At 40.5% G+C, this 20124-nt stretch overlaps 1 protein-coding gene across 1 annotated transcript in view; it reads left to right on the forward strand.

Moving 5' to 3' along the window:
* The window catches only part of ZZEF1 (zinc finger ZZ-type and EF-hand domain containing 1), a gene marked incomplete in the record, with an annotated part of 3903331 nt that overhangs the window by 1443355 nt on the left and 2439852 nt on the right, over window positions 1–20124 (forward strand).

Consider the following 20124-nt stretch of genomic DNA (forward strand, 5'->3'; position numbering starts at 1 on the left):
ATCCATCCTTTTTGCCCAAGGTGGCTTCCCAGACGAATCTTAACCAGTCTATTGATCTTCCAGTATTTTTCCCGAATTATTCGAACAGAGCGGAACAGAAACTGCATTATTTGGATGTTCATCGCCAGCTCAGATACTACTTGGATAGAACTAAACAATTCAGAAAATCTGATCAGCTTTTTCTTTCTTATGCAGAAAACAGAAAAGGTCTCTAAGGTGACCTTATCGAAATGGCTCTCTTCCACTATTTCCCATGTTTATCTCCTTAGGGGTAAAGAATTGCCCTCTAAACCTAAGGCACATTCTACTAGAGGCCTAGCCACATCTACAGCCTTTCAGGCTAGGCTACCTATTGACACCATTTGTGCAGCAGCCACTTGGGCCACGCCTCATACCTTTGTCTCACATTACAAATTGGACTTGGCCTCCAGAGACAGAGCTAGGTTTGGTTCCACAGTTCTCAAGAGTCTGTTCCATTGAGCCACCCAGGATAGAGGTGCTAGGGACGCGGTCCCATCCAGCAAGAATGAAGGCGAGTTTGACAACTTAACATTAAGAAGTTATGTACCTACCATAACGTTCCATGTTAGTTGTCTTCTCTCGCCTTCTTTCTTGCGTCCCTCCCTCCTTTGCCCCTAGCCTGGACAGACCTTGAAGTTGTACTCTTCTCTGGGGACAAGTTTATTCTTCCTATGGACTCCAGTTGTGAGTGGTCACTAGTTTTACTAGTTCCCCTGTGTTGTGTTTACACATTTGGTTACTTTCTTCTTCTGTTGGAAGAAGATAATGGGCATATTTCTATAGCTACCAAATGAGATCTGGGTAGTCACGCCTTGCATCATGGGATATAGGGTTGCCTCGAGCTGGTAAAATTAGCTCTCGAGCTTAGCAAGTGCCGAGTCGGAGCCGAGGATCGGCTCCGAACCTATCCAGCAAGAAAGAAGGCGAAAGAAGACAACTAACATGGAACGTTATGGTAGGTACATAACTTCTTATTTTGGACATGTGCTGCATTTTCCACCTTCAGCAGAAATTGTTTGCTCACCCCTAATGTAAGCAATGTATAATGCAACTTGGCTGCCTGTACTGTGAAATATAAAGCACACACACATTTACATATGTTTGCGTGTTAGGAAATGGCAGAAGATTTGATTACTATGATTAGAGGTTCTATGCCCCGCCTGATAAGAGGCAGGCCTAGGTGGAACCGATAGTGTTTTGAACAGTAAAATATCAGAATTATCTCCTTTCATTTGAAATCTAAGGTGGATGATGGGGAGGAAGAAGGTATTGAGAAGAGTTGTTGTGATTTGGTTCATGTGTTCAAACAAAAGTATAATTCTTTGCAATGTGGTTTTTGATGCTGTACAGGCCTCCTCGAGGGTGGCTGCCAGTTCTGTTCTTTTCTGTCCCCTGTACTGTACTTTCTGTATCACTGCAGTGAGACCACCTTAACTGATGACCTGGATGCTTACCTCATCTGTTACAGGTTTTGCTGTATTCGTTCTAAACCTGGTAGTAATAAAATATTCTACCACATGGGCATAATTGGTAAGAATAAACAGGTGATAAATATGAGATGTCATATAAGGATGTCCATTTTAATCAGCCAACTGGGTTCAAACTCCAAATTTTCAGTCAGTCTGTGTGTAATTATTGGAGTGCAGTGCTAACAATGACTCACTCGTCCAGGTGGGGAGAGGATAGTGAGTTGGCTCATTGCATTGGTGATAATCTGCAGGAGTGCAGATGAATACTCCTTAACACATACACAACAGCTCCCACTTCTGGTTCCCCCAGTTGTTAAATTGGAGGAATGAATGGTCTCTAGGGTTAATCCCTGCATGAGGATGAATGTGTCAGTTGAGTATTTGGAAGGCTAGATTAGAAACAAACAAAAAAATTCTTCAAACATATTACACGCTCAGATGTAATATAAAATTTTACCACAAGATAGGCACGTTTTATTTGGTTTCTGTCTGGGAAAAGAGCATTTTAATGTAAAACATGTCATAACTCTCAGATTGTTAGAGATAGATTAAATAAGCTGATACTGTAGAATTGGAAAGATAACAGTGTGCCAACCCCAAATGTTTTTTTAATAGCCTGCAGTACTTTGTGGTTCATGCTACATACATACGACTATTTCAACATAGCAATAATGCCCTTCTATCCTGCTAGTATATCAAACAGTCATTCCTGTAGTAAATGTCCAAGTTCTTAAAATATCTAAACTATTGAGTACCTTACTAAAATTTTGTTGTCTATTCCATTTTCAGCTAGTTTCTCAAAGAAACAATTAGGCCATCTCATTTCTCTGTGATGATCTGCACAGATTGTCTGATGATTTTATGCTGTTTTTTGAAAACACCAAATATTCTCAGAACTAGTGGTCTGTAAATGTCTTACTTGCTTGACTAAAGCATCCTTTTATACATGGATGCCCTAGGTTAATTTCTGCTGTATTATTTTCAGTTTACTCATACTAATTTTCTTATAAGCTTTCCGTATTGTTATTCCTTACTGTGTTAGTAATGTAACTTCGAAACAATGATTTCATCATTTCTGATTTCATACCCTTCACAAATCATTTTATGCAACATATACTTTTATAGCTTTCATTAACCAATTGGTTTATATAATCAGAAGAATTCAAAGCTTCATCTACCCATATACTTGGGTCCGACTCCTTAAGTGAATGCATAGTTTGTCACCATGTGCTGTATTAAATATTCATTCTTCACTGTTCTCCTTTCAGCTGCTCTCGTTAGGGATTGCCACATCAACAAACAAGGGGGAACCAGATCTTACCTGTTGTGTGGAGGCCATGAGAATTTGGCAGTGGGCTATAGACTCCAACCGCTTTCTAGTAGCAACGCACATTCCCGAGATTTTCAACGTGATTACGGACATACTGAGCTGATACATTCTCCTGCCTCACAAGTGGTCCCTCAATCCAATGATACCGGTGGTGATCTTCCGTTGCTGGGGCCATCCCTGCTGCAACCTATTTGCATCCCCCACCAACCACATATGCAGCAGCTACTTTGCACTGATCCCCCCCCCCCCCAGGAGCAGTCCCCAAGGGATGCTGTAGTACACAATTGGACCCTGGGACTACTGTATGCCTTTCCTCTGATACCACAGTTACTAAAGAAGGCTCTTTGGTTGAGAAGCAAACTAATCCTCATTGCACCCTATTGGCCCTGGCAAGTCTGGTTCCCTTTCCTTTGGCCTCATCTGGTTCACCAACCATGGATTCTGGATCCAACTCCAGAACTTCTGTCACACCCACAGGGGTTGATTCATCCAAACCTATGTAGCCTCAAGCTTGCAGCTTGGTTTCTCCGCTTCCAGTAATTGCCAGGCAAAACAACCTTTCTTCCCCTGTTCGAAAAATCCTTCTGGCTTCCCATAAACCATCTACCAGGAAGATTTATCATAGTAAATGGAACAGATTTGTGTATTGGTCTCGAGAAAAAGGAAATGGATCCCTTCTCAGCTCCGATCAGTTCAGTTTGAGTATTTATCAACCCTACTCCATTCAGGATCTTCAGCTTCTATGATACGGGTCCAGTTAGCAGCCATCTCAATTTTTCACAGTGGTTTCCAAGATTCCTCTCTCTGGTATCTCATTGCCTCTGTAAAACCTTCTTGAAAGAAGTTTTACATATAAGACCGCCTTTCAAAGAGCCCATTGACCCTTGGAATTTCACTTGGGTCCTACAATCTTTGACTCGTCTCCCTTTGAGCCTGTGGCCAATTGTGACATAAAATTTTTGTCTTGGAAATCCTTGTTTTCGATAGCCAGTACCTCAGCAAGAAGAATATCAGAATTACTTGCTTTGTGCATAAAATGCCCTTATATTGTTTTCCACAAAGAGAGAGTATCACTTCAGGCTAACTCATCCTTTCTACCCAATGTTGTTTCATCCCACCCTCCTACCCCCTCCGAAAGACTCCTGGAGGTTTGGACTTGGTCCTGGTTACATGATAGGGCATTTGCTCAGACAAAGCCTCAGCTTTCTTTCCTTACGGGCAAACTCTATCTGAGAAGATGAGGAAAGGGGCACTATGGGTAACCTTAGTTTGAGAGTTTTTGGCTGGCGCGAGCTTGCTGTATCAGCCTAGTCTGTTCCGATGACTGAACCAAGACCCATCAGTCATGAATTAATGAAGAGCAACAACACAGATGGAATGTTATGGTAGGAACATAACTTCTTTTTTCATAATTTTCCCCTCAGAGCACAACAGGAACATGCTGTATTTTCCTAGGTCTGGACTATATACTTGTCCACCCCAAATGTATTCCTGTATTAAACACTTCAGAGTGTGTCCTGGTTTAAGACCTCTGATACACTCATGCTTAAAGTAAAGTTAAATCTCACACATCCAAACACTTCTGGGAAAGCCTGGCACAGATTTCCAGCTGTGTGCCTTCCCCAAAATAATATGCTGCCACCAATCAGAGTGTCTTGATGCCCTTCTAAAGGGGTGTCCAGTTATGAAAATTAAATATCAAATGATAGCTGTGATCATGAGAGACCAGACCTTCAAGATGATTTTGGGGAGTATAAAATGGTTATAAACATACTCTAAGCGGTAAAGAAAACACTGATTTCCAGCCACAATGTAAAGTAAAGAAAAACATTTAATAATGATTAAAATGATTACAAGAATGTAAATCAATAGCTTTCAATAAAACCAGAACTCAATCACCGAAATGTAAAATTAAACTTCAGGATTGGAGACCATTATTCTAGAAAAACTCTATCTTAATAACTAAGCTTTCTTAATATAACCAAAGAATACGGTCTGTGATCTAATCTAACACATAACAGCAAGGCAAAAGGCAGGTTTACAGTTTTTGGTGAGTTCTCTTTCATGGGTGTCCACTAACTGCATAGCACTGTAACTGAATGTTCACAAGCCTGCTCTGCACTTTACAAACTGCAGTCTCAACTGTCTTATTTTAAAAATATCAGTCATTGGTTTGAAAAAGTTATTTTTCTTTCACTCAGAAATCACTTAACAACCAGGAACATTCTAATGACATCACTCACTATTCAGCTGATTCTCCACAGTACTTTAGACTATCCCTTTTAAACATGCGCAATTAGAAATGTATGAATGAAAACACTGACGGATTCTCTAAACATTTTGTATAAACAGGGAAAATACTCAACATTTTAAAACTTATTTACATTTTGACAAGTAGACATGTTTGCATGCCATACAAGTTAATCCAGAATATACACAAATCTCTTGCCAGACATACTAACACAGATGACTTGTTTTCATTTTCTTTACATGCCATGTCAAATATCACTTGTGGGCATATATTGGGAAGCATGGGGGAGGATGGCCTCCCTGTTGTAGAAGGAAGTAGTAGTACACAAAAATTCACAGAAACTGATAGGCCAAAAAAGAGCCATAAAGATGATAGAGTGGACTATTGAGGATAAGAAAGAAATTCTGTATTGTTACAGAAAGGTTGAGAGAAATTAGAGGAAAGAAAAAATACTTGCACAAGAAAAACTGTCAAAAACTTCATATGCTTATCTGTATTCATTAACACAACAGATTCATGAAGAACATTATATAGACAAAGAAACTGGGCCTTTTGGAAAAGGAAGCACCTGGGGAAGTGCAAAAATATAAAAAACAAAATCTATAGATATTTGAAAGGTATAAAAAAGAAATATGGACATGGGAAAGAAAGAGAGATGTGATATAATGCAATATTTATGCAAAGGAAAAAGCCAAATTAATACAAAAAATGCATCCGCAAAGGTATTTGAAGAGAAATACAGGCAGAAGGCACCCAGATATGGAAAATTCCACAATACAAAAAAAAAGGATCGCAAAGGGAGAATGTAGAGCAGAAGATTAGTAAAGCAGAAGTTAAAAAAATAGAAGCTGAAGTTATGGATACCTACGAAGTGAAGGATTTAATGTAGAAAGTCTAACACCGGTTATATCACAGCATAATGGAACAATGAGTTCCCCAATTAAGGAGAAGCAGGAGGGGCAAAGGACCTCTGAAGAAGAAACATGGACATGGGAAAGAAAGATTTAATATGGTGCAATATTTATGCAAAGAAGAAAGAAAAACTAATCAATACAAAAAGAGTAGCACCAAAAGCATTTGAAGAGAAATGTAGGCAAAAGCATTTGGATATGGAAAAGTTTATAATACAAAAAATAAGAAAACAAAGAGGGAAAGTAGAAAGTAGGATTAGTAATGGAGAAGTTAAAGAAATAAAAACTGAGGTTGTGGATTACCTGTGAAGTGATAGATTTAGTGTAGAAAATCTAAATATGATAACACTACAGCAGGATAGAATAATTAATCCCCAAATTAAGGAGAAACTAGTGGAGCAGGAAATATCTGATTAGTTGCCATGTGGAGATACTTTGGAGCCTTCAACGAAATCACTGTATAAGTTCAGTCAGAGTTGCACAGCAAGGGAAGGATCAGGAAACTGTGGTAACTCTGACACAGTCAAATAATGTTGAGTGATAGGCCAGTGAGGTCCCGTATGAAAGAGCAACAGATGACACAGGATGAAACTGAAGAGAATATAGCACAGCAAGTTGCTATGGAACGTTGTGTAGAATGCCCACAGGAAATGAACAAAGAATGTGCCCTTAATTTAGAAGAATATGATCTAAGGGAAGAGTTACTTGATTTAATACAGATAGATAGACATATTAAGATCAATGAAAGAGGCAGACTACAGAAAGTTTATAAGACTCAAAATGTTGGAAGCTTTATGTAACAAACTTGCACTTAACTTATCCATACCTTGATCAAAAAATTAAAACCCACTACACTTTCTGCTGATCAACTCCCTGCCAAGTACCTACAAAAATCAGCTGATGCTATTGCTTACCCCGTCTCAATACTAATCAATCGAACCATAGTAGAAGCTAAAATTCCCACCATCTGGAAAATATCCTGTGTAATCCCATTTCACAAAAGAGGCAGCTCTACTGAATTCTCCAATTATAGGCCAATAGCTGTACTCTTTCCACTTGCAAAGATTATGGAAAAATGTATTCATAGACAACTCATGCACCACCTAATCCAAAATCGCCTTATGGCAGACACTCAGCATGGCTTCCGTCCTCATCACAGCACTACTTCAGCCCTCATAGCCTTTACTAACACCATAAACCATAATCGTAACAATAATTATATATCCTCAGCCCTCTTTTTGGATCTTTCCAAGGCATTCGATATGGTTGATCACCAACTTTTAATCCACACCCTGCAAACATTCTGTTTAGATACTGGAGCCCTCCAGTGGTTTCAATCCTACCTGAATGGCCGACAGCAGGCTGTCCTCTGGCAGAACAAACTCTCTAACCTTCTACCTAACACCCTTGGAGTACCACAAGGCTCTATAGTAGGGCCCTTGCTGTTCTCCATCTTCATTAACGACCTTTATACTGTCATCCCAAAAGTCAGCTGTATGCAATATGCTGATGACTCTACTCTGATTTGCTCAGCCACATCTCCAGTAGAGTTATGCTCAGCTACCCTGCCCACCTTTAATACAATAGAAAACTGGCTTTCTGAACATCGTCTGATCCTAAATCCCAAAAAAACTTAAATGCTGTTATTTTCACCAACACATAGGTCTACCGCTTTCACCTTTACCATAAAATCAAATGATGGCACAATAATCTCCCCTGACCCATCTACAAAACTATTAGGTGTCATCATAGACAATAATCTAAAATTTGACCTACATGTTAACCAAACTATCAAAACCATCAATAAAAAACTAGGGTCACTTTACAGAATAAAAGCCTTCCTAACCCCTCCAGCTAAAATTGCCATAGCTCGCTCTCACCTTCTTTCAACCCTTCTGTATGCGTCCCCTCTACTCTCGAATTTAAACAAGACTGTCCTTAACAAACTGTCAATTTGCTACAACCACATTGCCAGGTTTGCCACTGGGCTGCCTTTTAGGACACATCATTGCATCAGTCTAAATTAGCTTGGGTGGCTTGAACTATCCAGCCTAATCCAGTATAATCAACTGATTATGGCCTGTAAAATCCTCTATAATCCGGACAATACTCCTGCACTTAAAAATATTATCACCCCCTATAACAATCCTAGACCGCTTCGATCCTCTAACAAACTACTAATTCAGACTAGCAAAATTAATAACACAGCCGGTGATTCTCTCTTTGCAAACTTTGTAAGTAGGTCCTGGAACTCTCTTCCAGCTGATATTACCTTACTTTCCACCTTAGGTCAATTTAAAACTAGACTCAAACAACATATGTCACCTAACTGGCTATGTCAATGTATCAAGCCTGGCTAACTCTCTCTAGAATGTGTAAAAAGCTGTTAACCAGTTTACTGTGTAATTTAATTTAATCCTGACTTGTGCTCAGGATTAACTGTAACCTGTGGAACTTGTTTAATTTGCTTACATATGTAATCTCTGTAAATAGTCTGTTTGTAATATGTAATGCTGTATCTGCTTACCCTTGGAGCTTTTCTCCCCGGGCCTCCGCTGAAAATGGACATGCATCCAGTCGGACTATCCCGGTCAACAAATGTAAAATATAATAAAATAAAAAATAAAATAAAACAAACAAACACAGTAATCAGGACTCTTCATAGAAGTTCATGCAATATTACAAAAGTAAATCGGAAATATTACCGTCCGACTAAATTAATAACAGTCTTACCACAAAAATGCAGGGCAGTAAGGGAAAGGAAGGGAAGATCAAATGCATAAGGAAAGTAGTGAATAGAAAAAGCTGTAAAGCAATTAAGATAAGAAGTCTCAATTGTAGATGAGTACAGAAGAGTGAACAGATCAACAAAAATACTCAGACAAAATAAAAGCAAACGTGCAGTATCAGAACAGATCAGGACCTATGGGACACTGTTGCAAATAAACTGAAAATGTCAGCACAGGCAGAAAAACTTAGAAGATATTCAGATAAGTATAAGGGAAAGTACAAAATTAGCAATTTATTGATGACCCCCAAAAGTTTTATAGAGAATTGGGAAACAAGGCAAGAGGAATAAAAATGCCACCAAAAAAAGAAGAAATAAACTTTTTGGAGAAATATCTATGAAGATCCTATGGAACATAACAAAGATGCTGAATGGATAGAAGTAAAAGAAAGAATAAGACGTTCAGAAGTATACAATATGAAATGGGATGAAGCAACAGAGACATTGAAACAAAATTAAGAAAAGCTCCTAATTGGAAAACTCCAGGCCCAAATGCAGTACGTAATTTCTGACTAAAAGTATTAACTTTACATGAAGATTTAGCCATGAGTAAGAACTATTTATGTGCACACCCTGAACAGATGCCAACCTGGTTAACAGGAAAAACAATACTCCTCCATAAGAGCGAACCTGCAAGCTATCCTAAAAACTATAGACCCATAACATGCTTTCTGGCAATGTATAAACTGTACACTGGAATTGATGTCAACAGAATTTATAGTCAATTAGAAGAAAACGCAATAGTAGAATAGAACAAAAGGGTAGCAAAAGAAAGTCGTATGGAACAAAGGATCATGTGTTAGTCATAACGGAGAACTGTAACAAGGGGAAGACTCCCAACCATGTCACGGCTAAACTACAAAAAAGTAATTTGACAATTTCCTACATTCATGGATAAATGAGTGCTTACAAATGTATAAGATACACCTTATACAGATTGATTACGAGGACCATGAAACAGTGGCAAACCACTTTGTAGTTAAGCCATGTTAAAGGGCAAATTATTATTCCAGGGATAATAATTCAAAGGGCGACATTCCAGGGTGACTCTGTCACTGCTGCTCTTTTGATGTTCGTCATATTTCACTGTTGCAGTCATCACATTTGGGTTATCTGCCTGCAGGTAGCCCTCAGCCAGCCTGAATACCAGAGTCTTCAGATTTCTGCATTGGATGCTGTCGCTTCTTCCATGACATGAGGTCGTCAGGGGTATAAAACATGCAGCCGATGCCATTACCACAGTTTTTATTGCCGTGCGGTGCCTGAAGCAGAAGCAGTTCACAAGTGCCGGTCAGCTGTCTCCTGAAATTTTCGTTTTCGAGTTTCAGACCAGAAGTCTTCAAAAAGGATAAGTATCCCATTAAGGATCCTTTTTCTTGCTCTAACTGATGTCAGGAGAAGTTAACAATTGTCTTGCCTGTGGAAAGCAAATACTTCATAGAGATTTTTATTCTTACTGCATCCCCTGTTTAGGCCCAGACCACAATGTCCCTCGCTGTCGGTTTTGTGCCTTGTTCAACGCCCGAACTATTCGTCGTTGGGCTATTTTTGCAGCCAATTACTTTCATACTCTATCTCCATACTCCAAAATGGCTTCGTTAAGCCATCCAACTACCGATCTTCCGAAAAAACATAAGGATAAAGACCGAGACAGACTGCATAGGTCCAAAACTGCCGACAATGCTTCCGTTAAGCTAGTCGCCGGTACTCAGTGAGGCACTTTCACAGCCCCTGATACCCGCTACTCCAGATTCGCAGGCCTCTACTGAGACCCATTCGGAGTCCGGTATGCCGCGAGATGCTTCTTTGACTGTGGAACCTGCGGATGTCTCTACCTTGGGTGGGTCCGGAGACGCTGTGCAGGTACCGGCTTTTGAGGGTGTATTCAGGCCTACAGATATTCATATTAAACCAACATCATCGTTTCCATCCAGAAGTTCCGAATTCCTCAGACCAAAAACTCGCACTACACCTAGTGAACCGACGACCAAACCACGAGCTCAGGCCCATATACCTCAAAAACAAATGCTTAGAATGGCTGAAGACCTTATTACCTTACTTAGGAGAAGCCAGCCTTCCCCCCTCTAAGAGACCTAGAACTGATTTTCTTTCTGATTCTTCTGATCATGAATCTGATATTTCTGCTCTTTCTGATTACAAGGATTTGCCCTTATGTACTTATTAGGATTCTGATGCAGAGGATTCCATTCCCTCTGCTTCCTCTCCAGAAGATTTTATTTTTGGTGCAAAATTGCATACTCTTAGGGAGCATTTCCACTAAGAAAGCCAGGATTACTCGGAGTCCAAAAAGAGACTTAGGGAATTCTTACTCCTGCCACAACACAGGCCTTTAGCTATCCCTCCTGTTCTGGACATTGTAAATGATGATTTCTTGGAATCTAGCCTTACCCCAGACACTTTGCATCCAGCTCCCAGAAAACCTGACAGGTCCTACAGAGTACCTGACTCTCACAAGTTCCTCTTCAAGAATCCTTCTGCGGATCCAGAGACTGTTTCCCCAAGGACCAAAAGGCATTAAGGCTACTGCTGCCAAAAATCCTACCCCTTCTGATAGAGATTCTTGAGCCTTAGACAGATGGGGTAAGAAGGTATACACTTCTGCTACTTTGGCCATTAGGGATTTAAATTGCCAGTTTCATATGTTAAAGTATCAGCAGCATATTATGGGACTACTTAAACAGAAAATTATGTTGATTCCTGACTGTGCTGAACACAAAGAATTGCAAGATTTAATGCATTCTGCAGAACAAGTTGGTAAACATACTTTGCAATGTGGTTTTGACGCTTTAGAAGCATCTTTCAAGACTGCTGTCACTAGGTCTGTACTTAGAAGGCATGCTTGGCTTAAGGAACAAAACTTGCCAGATCATGTTAAAGCTAAATTACTGGATGCTCCCTTAAACCAAGACTGCCTTTTTGGCAACAAAGCAGAAGTCCTCAAAAGTATGGAGGAAAAAGCTAAATCTATGGAAACTATTAAAGATTTCCTACAAGTACAGTCTCCCAGATTCAGTAGGCATTGGCCTTCAAAGAACTAGTCCTTTCCAGTCCCTAGCACAAACCAAGTTCTATGCAGGTGGGGGATGCACAGCCCAAACCAAATATCCAGAAAAACAAAAAGGCCAGCAGAAAAAGCAGGAATGATGCAGAGTCAAAAATACAATATATAAAGGTTTATTTGTAAACCCAAATAACCAGAGACCGGTTTTGGCAGAATATGCCTTCCTCAGTGTGTTACAGACGGATAAACAGAGGATGAAAAATACATATGCATATATATATATATATATATATATATATATATATATATATAGTATGAATTGACCAATGAGCATAAAAACTGCCCTGTCATTCATTAATATTAATGAATAAGAATAGGGACACCAAAAACAGTGCAATTCAAAATGAATGATACTAGTAATAATAATTTCAAAAGATAAATGCAAAACAGTATACATATTTAGATAGACCAGTTATGCTAAAATATGTATGGAACATATTAATAACATGAGAATGTATTATAACAGGACAATATATTATAAATATAGCAAATAATGGAATGAATTTGATAACCACCCTGATGTAGTCAAAGCAAAGTGAAATGTGCAGAGTGCAAAATACAGGGGAAATATTGAATATCCTGCTGTACTAGGTTGGCAAAAAATCTGATAAACAGATATCATCATGATAAAAAAGAACATAATAAAAATATATGTATTATGGAACCAATTGGTATATGAAGTAAGAAACATACACTGAAGTGAATGAAGTAAGAAACATACACTGGCGTACAAGAAGTAAAGTGATACCTGAGTAACGATATTCATAGGTATATATAGTCATGATAAGTCGGCATATGAATGTTGGTATGTTCACATGATAGGATATGTAGTGGACATCTGTGACATAAGAAAAGTTATGGAAATCAAGGTTAAAAATGATCATTGAGTCCTGGACTGAAAATAGCTCCCAAAGTAATGATCCAATATTTCTCCTTCTGATTTAGAATGCCATGCCAGCCTTGTTTATTGCTACGATCACCCACAATTTGATCAATAATCATAAACGTAAATAGTGCTTGTGGATGTTGGAGGAGGTGTTGGTACATAGCATTGGTGGTCCTTTTATTTTTGATGTCACTGCGATGTTCATTAATCCTGCTTCTAAGTTGTCTGGAGGTTTGACCCACATAGAAGGCCCCACAGTGACAGGTAGCGAAATATATAACCCAGTCACTGCTGCAGTTGCCAAATACCTTGCATTCAAACACCTTGCTGGTGTTCCTGCTGGAGAACTGTTTGGATTTGGTAATCTGTTGACATGATCCACAATGACCACATGGGTGTGTGCCCAAGAGTTCGTGTCCCGTGAGGGTTAACTGTTTGTGAATAGCCCCACCACTGCCTGTATGTTTGTAGGCTAGTGGACTGCATATGCATTGGTTTACAAAGTCCGTTGAACATGTGGGAGAAACAGACAAATACAGGTTTTATAAAACAGATTTGGAAGCACACATCTTGTTGCTAGGTTTGATATACTAATGGCTAAAGGACTGCATACTGAAAGGTATAATAATGTGGCAAAACTGTTCCATGGGAGATTATACAACCATTACAATATTACAATATTGAAGTAGCCAAGAAACATTGGAAACATGAGCCACAAAGTATTGTAGAAAATGATGACGTTTATATCATGTGGTATCACCCATCATCAAAAGTTCAGAAAATAGATGCTTGTAAACCAGATATGGTAGCCCATGAAAAGAAGACAAAAGTAGCATTGATCATTGAAATTTCTATACCTAGTGACTGCAGTGTCGTATGACACAAAGTCATAAAATACCAGGATTTACAGACAGAAGTGAAGGCAATTAGGAAGAAGGATACCCTGAAAGTTCCAACAGTAGTAGGAGCAATGGGTCTTACAAAAAAGAATTTGCAGTTGTGCTTGGATATGTTACTGATAAGTGTAACTGTATGAATTGCAGAAGGAGTCAATTTTAGGCACATTTCAGGTGGTGCGAAGATCACTTCTGGCTAACATCAAAGATTGAAACAATACTAATGTCATGAACTTTAATCATACTTTGACTTAGGAATAGAGTCCATTCCCATCATTGTATTAGAAACCCAAAAGACTTGGAAAAATTAAACTGATGGAAGCTTTGCATCATACTATGTATATTATTTATTATTTGTTATGGCACACCTTGACTACCAGTGACTTTATTTTAATATGCAGACAACTAAGATTTGACTTCTTTATTGAAAAGTAAGCTTCTTCATCATTATTGTTGAAAAATAATGCTGACTTCTGATCTGTTGAAATATCAAAAGAAATGTTTTAGAAGGGTGGGACCCCCTTGTACCCCTACATCCCCCACTACATATATACTTCAGGTCTGAAATTGCACAGCACTGCAGGAGAGTGATGATCCCCCTTCTCTTCTTTTTTATAATTGCACATACTGGGTTTTAGAAAATATTCGCTAACACCATCTACAAATGCAACATCCAAAATATCATCAGCTATCACCACCCAACAAATTACCCCCCCCCCCCCAATTGCCGATGAAATTGGAAATCAACATAAAATCTCTGGTCCTGTTTCATTTTATAAAAGTGCAACTCAAAGTAGTAGGGGTAGGTATATATATATATATATATATATATATATATATATATATATATATATATATACATACATATATATACATACATATATATATATATATATATATATACATACACACACACACACACACATATATTTTTTGTTCTGTAAAAGCTTTTTAGCATTTTGGGGGGACCCCAGCAAGTGTCAAGCTGGGGGCTCCCTAAACACTTCCAGGCTGAGTACTACTCTTATCATTGCCACCCCTCTTAAGCAACCTTTTAGTTCATGCTGCAAACTTTTAATAGTAGTGCCCATGGACTGAATACAATGGTCTTACATTATTACATGCCTGCATACCACAGTATGTTGGTTTATCTCTGAGTGACATTTACAGTAACTGGCATTTAGTTGCAGTGAAGTTAAATTACAACATGCAAAAAACAAAATGGAAAAATGATCAAACTAGGACTACAACCAACCGATCTGATGTTATCCATTTCATTGTTCATCATAACTGCGTCTTGGATCTGATGTTGGATCCGATCTGGCACTTAAAACTCAAGTTCCTCCCTGTCCCATAATCCTTTTCTACACTCTACTCCTTAGATCTTGTTTGCCGTGTTACGCAACAGATGTAATTCCTGGCTCTGAGCAGTTTTTCAGGGAAGATTTCTATAATTTTCTCAGTTAACTAGTTTTTTTTCATTAATTTATGGCAGATTATTCTTTCTATCTTTCCAGGAGCTTCATGGGGTCCAAAGGTTTCAGCTCCCAGACACAGGAGTCTTTCCCCAGATCGGGTACAGTATAGGGTGGCGGTAGGATCCAAGTGGGCTTCTCCAACTAAATATGCCCTCTCTTCAGCCTCTTCCAGATCCTGCAGGAGCATCTTACCTTCCAATTTGGACAGGATGCTGAGGAGTTTTCTTAAGGCCCAGATAAACATGAGTCTTTTGGCATCCCCAGCCTGATCGGGCTTGGGGAGATCACAGATTCTCAGATTGCCTTCTCCTCTTCTGATTCCTCTGGATGTTCATCGTGCATACAGCTGCAGTCATTACAGATGGGTTATCCTGCCGTCAGGCGGGTCCTCGGTCGTCCGAATTCCAAAGTCTAGGTCCGGCGTCAGTTGTCGTTGCTTCTTCCCTGACGTCAGTGCGGCAGGGGTATAAAAGAGGCAGCCGACGCTAATTTCTCCAGTCTTCCTTGCCGCGCGGTGCACGAAGCATAAGCAGTTCGCAGGTGCCGGTCAGCCATCTCCTGAGATTTACGAAAGTATTTCAGCCGAAGTCTTCTTGAAAGCTAAGTACCCCGTTGGGGAAACTTTTCTTGCCTCAGACCGATGTCAGAAAAAGTTAATAATTGCATTTCATGTGGGAAGCAAATACCGCATAAGGATTTCCACTCTTTCTGTATACCTTACTTAAGCCCAGACCACGACGTCTCGGCCTGCCGTTTTTGTGCTAGATTCAACAAGCACACTATTAAGCGTTGGGTGGAGTTCGCCCTTCACTTTTTTGGCAAAAAATTTAATTATATTATGTTGTCGGATACTCCGACTCCAGTTTTGAGCAAAAAACGCAAAGAATAAGGACTGACATACGAGGTCCGCACCATCTACTGAAACCATGCTAAGGCCGACTACCGGTTCTCCGGTTCTCAGCGAGGCGCCTACGCAGCCCCTGAGTACCGATGACATTACATTACCGGTGCCTCCAGTACCCGAGGTCGCAGGCTCCTCAGCCCCCATTCCTACTACAGATACCGACGCCACTCCTGGCGGGGAAACTCAGAATTTAGACAGGCCTGCCATTTCTCAAGGGGTCTTCAGGCCTTCCTCCTTCTCTATTAAAGCCTTCAGTAAATCTAAAGCAGCCATGAAAACCAATAAACAGGTTCCTCAGACCCCCTCTCAAGGCACCATGCCTAAAAAGCAGATGCTTAAAATGGCTGAGGATTTGATTACTCTTATCAGGGGTTCTCAACCCCCCTCTGACAAAAGGCCCAGATTAGAGGAAGACTACCCTTCTTCAGATCAAGCTTCTATTACCTCAGAATTATCTGAGGATTAGGATTATGCCTATTCTCCATTCGAAGACTCTGATGCAGAGGAGTCTATTCCCTCGGTCTCCCCCCCTGAGGACTTCTCTTTTGGGGAAACCCTGCATACATTGAGGGAACACTTTCACTGGGAAGGCCAAGATTACTCAGATTCCAAGAAAAGGCTCAGATAATTTCTTCTGCTCCCCCAGCATAGGCCCCTGGCTATCCCTCCTGTTTTAGATATATTGGATGATGTGTACACAGAAGCCAGCCTTAATCCAGATTCTTTGCCTCCAGCTCCTGTTAAACCAGACAGGTAATACCGGGTTCCTGATTCTCAACAGTTCCTATATAAAAGCCATACTGCTGACCCAGAAACAATTTCACAGGGTCCCAAGGGAATTAAGACCTCTACTGCTAAAAACCCATTACCTTCAGAGAGAGATTCCAGAGCTTTAGAAATCTGGGGGAAAAAGGTGTACACCTCAGCCACTTTAACCATGAGGGCATTAAACTGTCAGTTCCATATGTTAAAGTATCAACAGTTTTTGATATCTCAGCTGAAAAACAAGATGACACAACCAGAACAATCAGATTTAAAAGAGTTGCAGGATTTGTTGCATGGTGCAGAGCAAGTGGGTAAACATACCTTGCAGTGTGGTTTTGATGCTTTAGAGGCCTCATGTAGAGCTGCTGTTACGGGGTCTGTTATACGTAGGCATGCTTGGCTCAAAGAGCAAACATTACCTGATCATGTCAAAGCTAAATTATTAGATGCACCTCTTCAAAAAGATGTATTGTTTGGTGTTAAAGCTGAGGAGGTACTAAAGAAAATGGAGGAAAAAGTGAAATCAATGCAAACAGTGAAAGATTTCCTGCAGGTACAACCTCCACGTTTCAGCAGAAACTGGCCTTAAAAAAATTGGTCCTTTCCAGCCACGGACAGACCTCAAAGGGGCAGATATAGACGCTCAAGGGGTAGAGGGCAACCTCAAGGATCTTTCAGAGCCAGACAGTGGCAAGCACCAACCCCAAGAGGTGGAGAAGATAGATCACAGTCTTTTAGAAAACAGACACAATGACTTCCCCCTACACCTGCCAATCAAAGCTTTAATGGCAGCACCTTTGGGCGGAAAACTGACATTATTCTCAAAAAATTGGCATATTGTTACAAAAGACAAATGGATTCTGGACATTATAGACAGAGGCTACAGATTCCACTTTCACACCCTTCCAAAAATGAGAGGCATGCCAAACCTGCCACAAAATCAAAGGGCAGAGGCACAAAAACAAATTTCAGCTCTCATGGACATGAAAGCAATCCAAGAGGTACCTGCAAAAGAACAAGGTCAAGGGTTTTATTCCAGACTATTCCTGGTACCAAGGAAAGACAAAGATTGGAGACCTATCTTAGACCTATCCATCCTAAACATATATCTACAGGTGCCAAAATTCCAGATGCTCACATTACAGCAGCTTCTTCCCATGCTGAGCAAGGAGTCTTGGCTGGTAACATTGGACCTCAAGGAGGCATACCTGCATGTCCCTATCAGACAAGATTGCAGAAGATACCTCAGATTTCTTGCAGGTTCAACCCATTACCAATTCTCTGCATTGCCCTTTGGCTTATCTACTGTGCCCAGAGTGTTTACGAAATGCCTGGCATCACTAATCGCCTTCTGCAGACTACAAGGGATACAAATCTACCCTTATCAGGACGACTGCCTGATCCAAGCGGACAGCAAGGACATACTACTGCAGCACCTGGCGTTTGTAATAAAACTGTTGAACTTCCTGGGATACACAGTCAACAAAAAGAAATCAAAACTAACACCCTCTCAGCAAATAATTTTCCTGGGTGCCAGCTTGAATACAACCACCCAGATGGCCTACCTCACGCCAGACAAACAAGGGCAACTGTCTCAATACTTCAGAAAAATGGCAACTTTCACCAGGCTAACTGCAAGGAAAGTCCTGCAGGCTCTGGGATTCATGGCATCTTGCATCCTACTAATCCCATGTGCAAAGCTGCATATGAGGAAACTTCAGTGGTACCTAAAAACCTTATGGTCTCAACACAGCCACAGCTTGGAAGCAATTATACCACTCATTCCATGCCTTCAAAAGGAATTTTTGTGGTGGGCTCAAGCTTGCCAAAGAAACACAGGTCTTCCTTTCTGTGTACCTCAAGCAACTCAAATAATCACAACAGATGCCTCAAACTACGTCTGGGGAGCACACATGACAGATCAGTGCATTCAGGGAAAATGGACCCGAAAAGAGAAGCACCTTCACATCAACCAAAAGGAAATGCTAGCCATGCAAAATGCTATTATGACCTTCAAAGACCTACTGCGTCCAGGCCAGCTATTGATAAGGACAGACAACACCATAGTGATGTGGTACATAAACAAACAGGGGGGAACTCATTCATACCCCCTGTGCAGGCAAGCCATGACCCTATGGAACACAGCACTGGAATTGCAAATTCAACTACAGGCACAATTCCTGACAGGGAAGGAAAACACACTGGCAGACAACCTAAGCAGAAATATGAAAGATCCTCACGAATGGAAGTTGCATCCTCAAGTTTTCACAAAGATAACTCAGGCATGGGGACAGCCAGACATAGATCTCTTTGCTACCCACAGAAATTGCCAGTTGAAAAAATTTTGTTCAAGGACCTATCATCCACAGGCCTGGAAAGTGGACGCACTTTCCTTCAATTGGGCAACATTGACGGTCTATGCCTTCTTGCCTCTTCCTCTGCTGCCCAAAGTTCTATTAAAAGCCAGAGCAGAGAGGCCGAAAATGATTCTCATTGCTCCAGACTGGCCAAGACAACACTGGTATCCGCTCCTGAAGAGCCTGACACATTCCCCACCATGGACCCTACCGCTAGTCCCTCTTCTGTTGTCCCAGCACAACAAGACCCTTCACAGCCATCTCAAAACCCTAAATCTAGCTGCATGGAGAATTCCTTGATTTCCCAACAGATTCTCCTCTCCAAGGAGGTGCAGGATGTCATCTTGGAGGCCAGAAGACAATCTACTAGAAAAGCCTACTCCGCCAAATGGAAACGATTTTGTGCCTGGAATCAAGAAAAGGGACAGAATCCTTGGGTAATACATATACCTCAAATTTTACAGTACCTAGCTGAGATGTTAAACAATGGACTTTCCTTCTCCTCCATCAAGATCCATGCTTCAGCCATTTCTGCACAATACAACACAGATCCTCCTTTATTCTCTCATCCTCTCTTGAGACAGTTCCTCAGAGGGGCAAAGAATATAAACCCCCCAAGAAAACCACCAGTCCCTGCTTGGGACCTCAACTTCGTATTGGAAAAGCTGACCCTTCCTCCCTTCGAGCCAACTTCTTCAACAGAGCTACAATACTTGTCATGGAAAACAGTCTTTCTTCTGGCTATCACCTCAGCACGCAGGGTTTCGGAGCTACAGGCCCTCATGGCTGTGCAACCATTCATCATTTTCCATCAGGACAGAGTTTCCTTACAAACCAACCCTACCTTTATGCCAAAGGTAGTATCCAGTGTAGCTTTGAATCAGACTATCCACTTACCTACCTTTTATCCTAATCCACAAAACAAAGGGGAAAGACTGCTACATTCCTTGAACATTCACAGACAACTTCGTTACTGTTTGGACAGG

Source organism: Protopterus annectens, chromosome 9.part0 (assembly GCF_019279795.1).
Source record: "Protopterus annectens isolate FY-2018-M chromosome 9.part0, PAN1.0, whole genome shotgun sequence".
NCBI classification, from domain to species: domain Eukaryota; kingdom Metazoa; phylum Chordata; order Ceratodontiformes; family Protopteridae; genus Protopterus; species Protopterus annectens.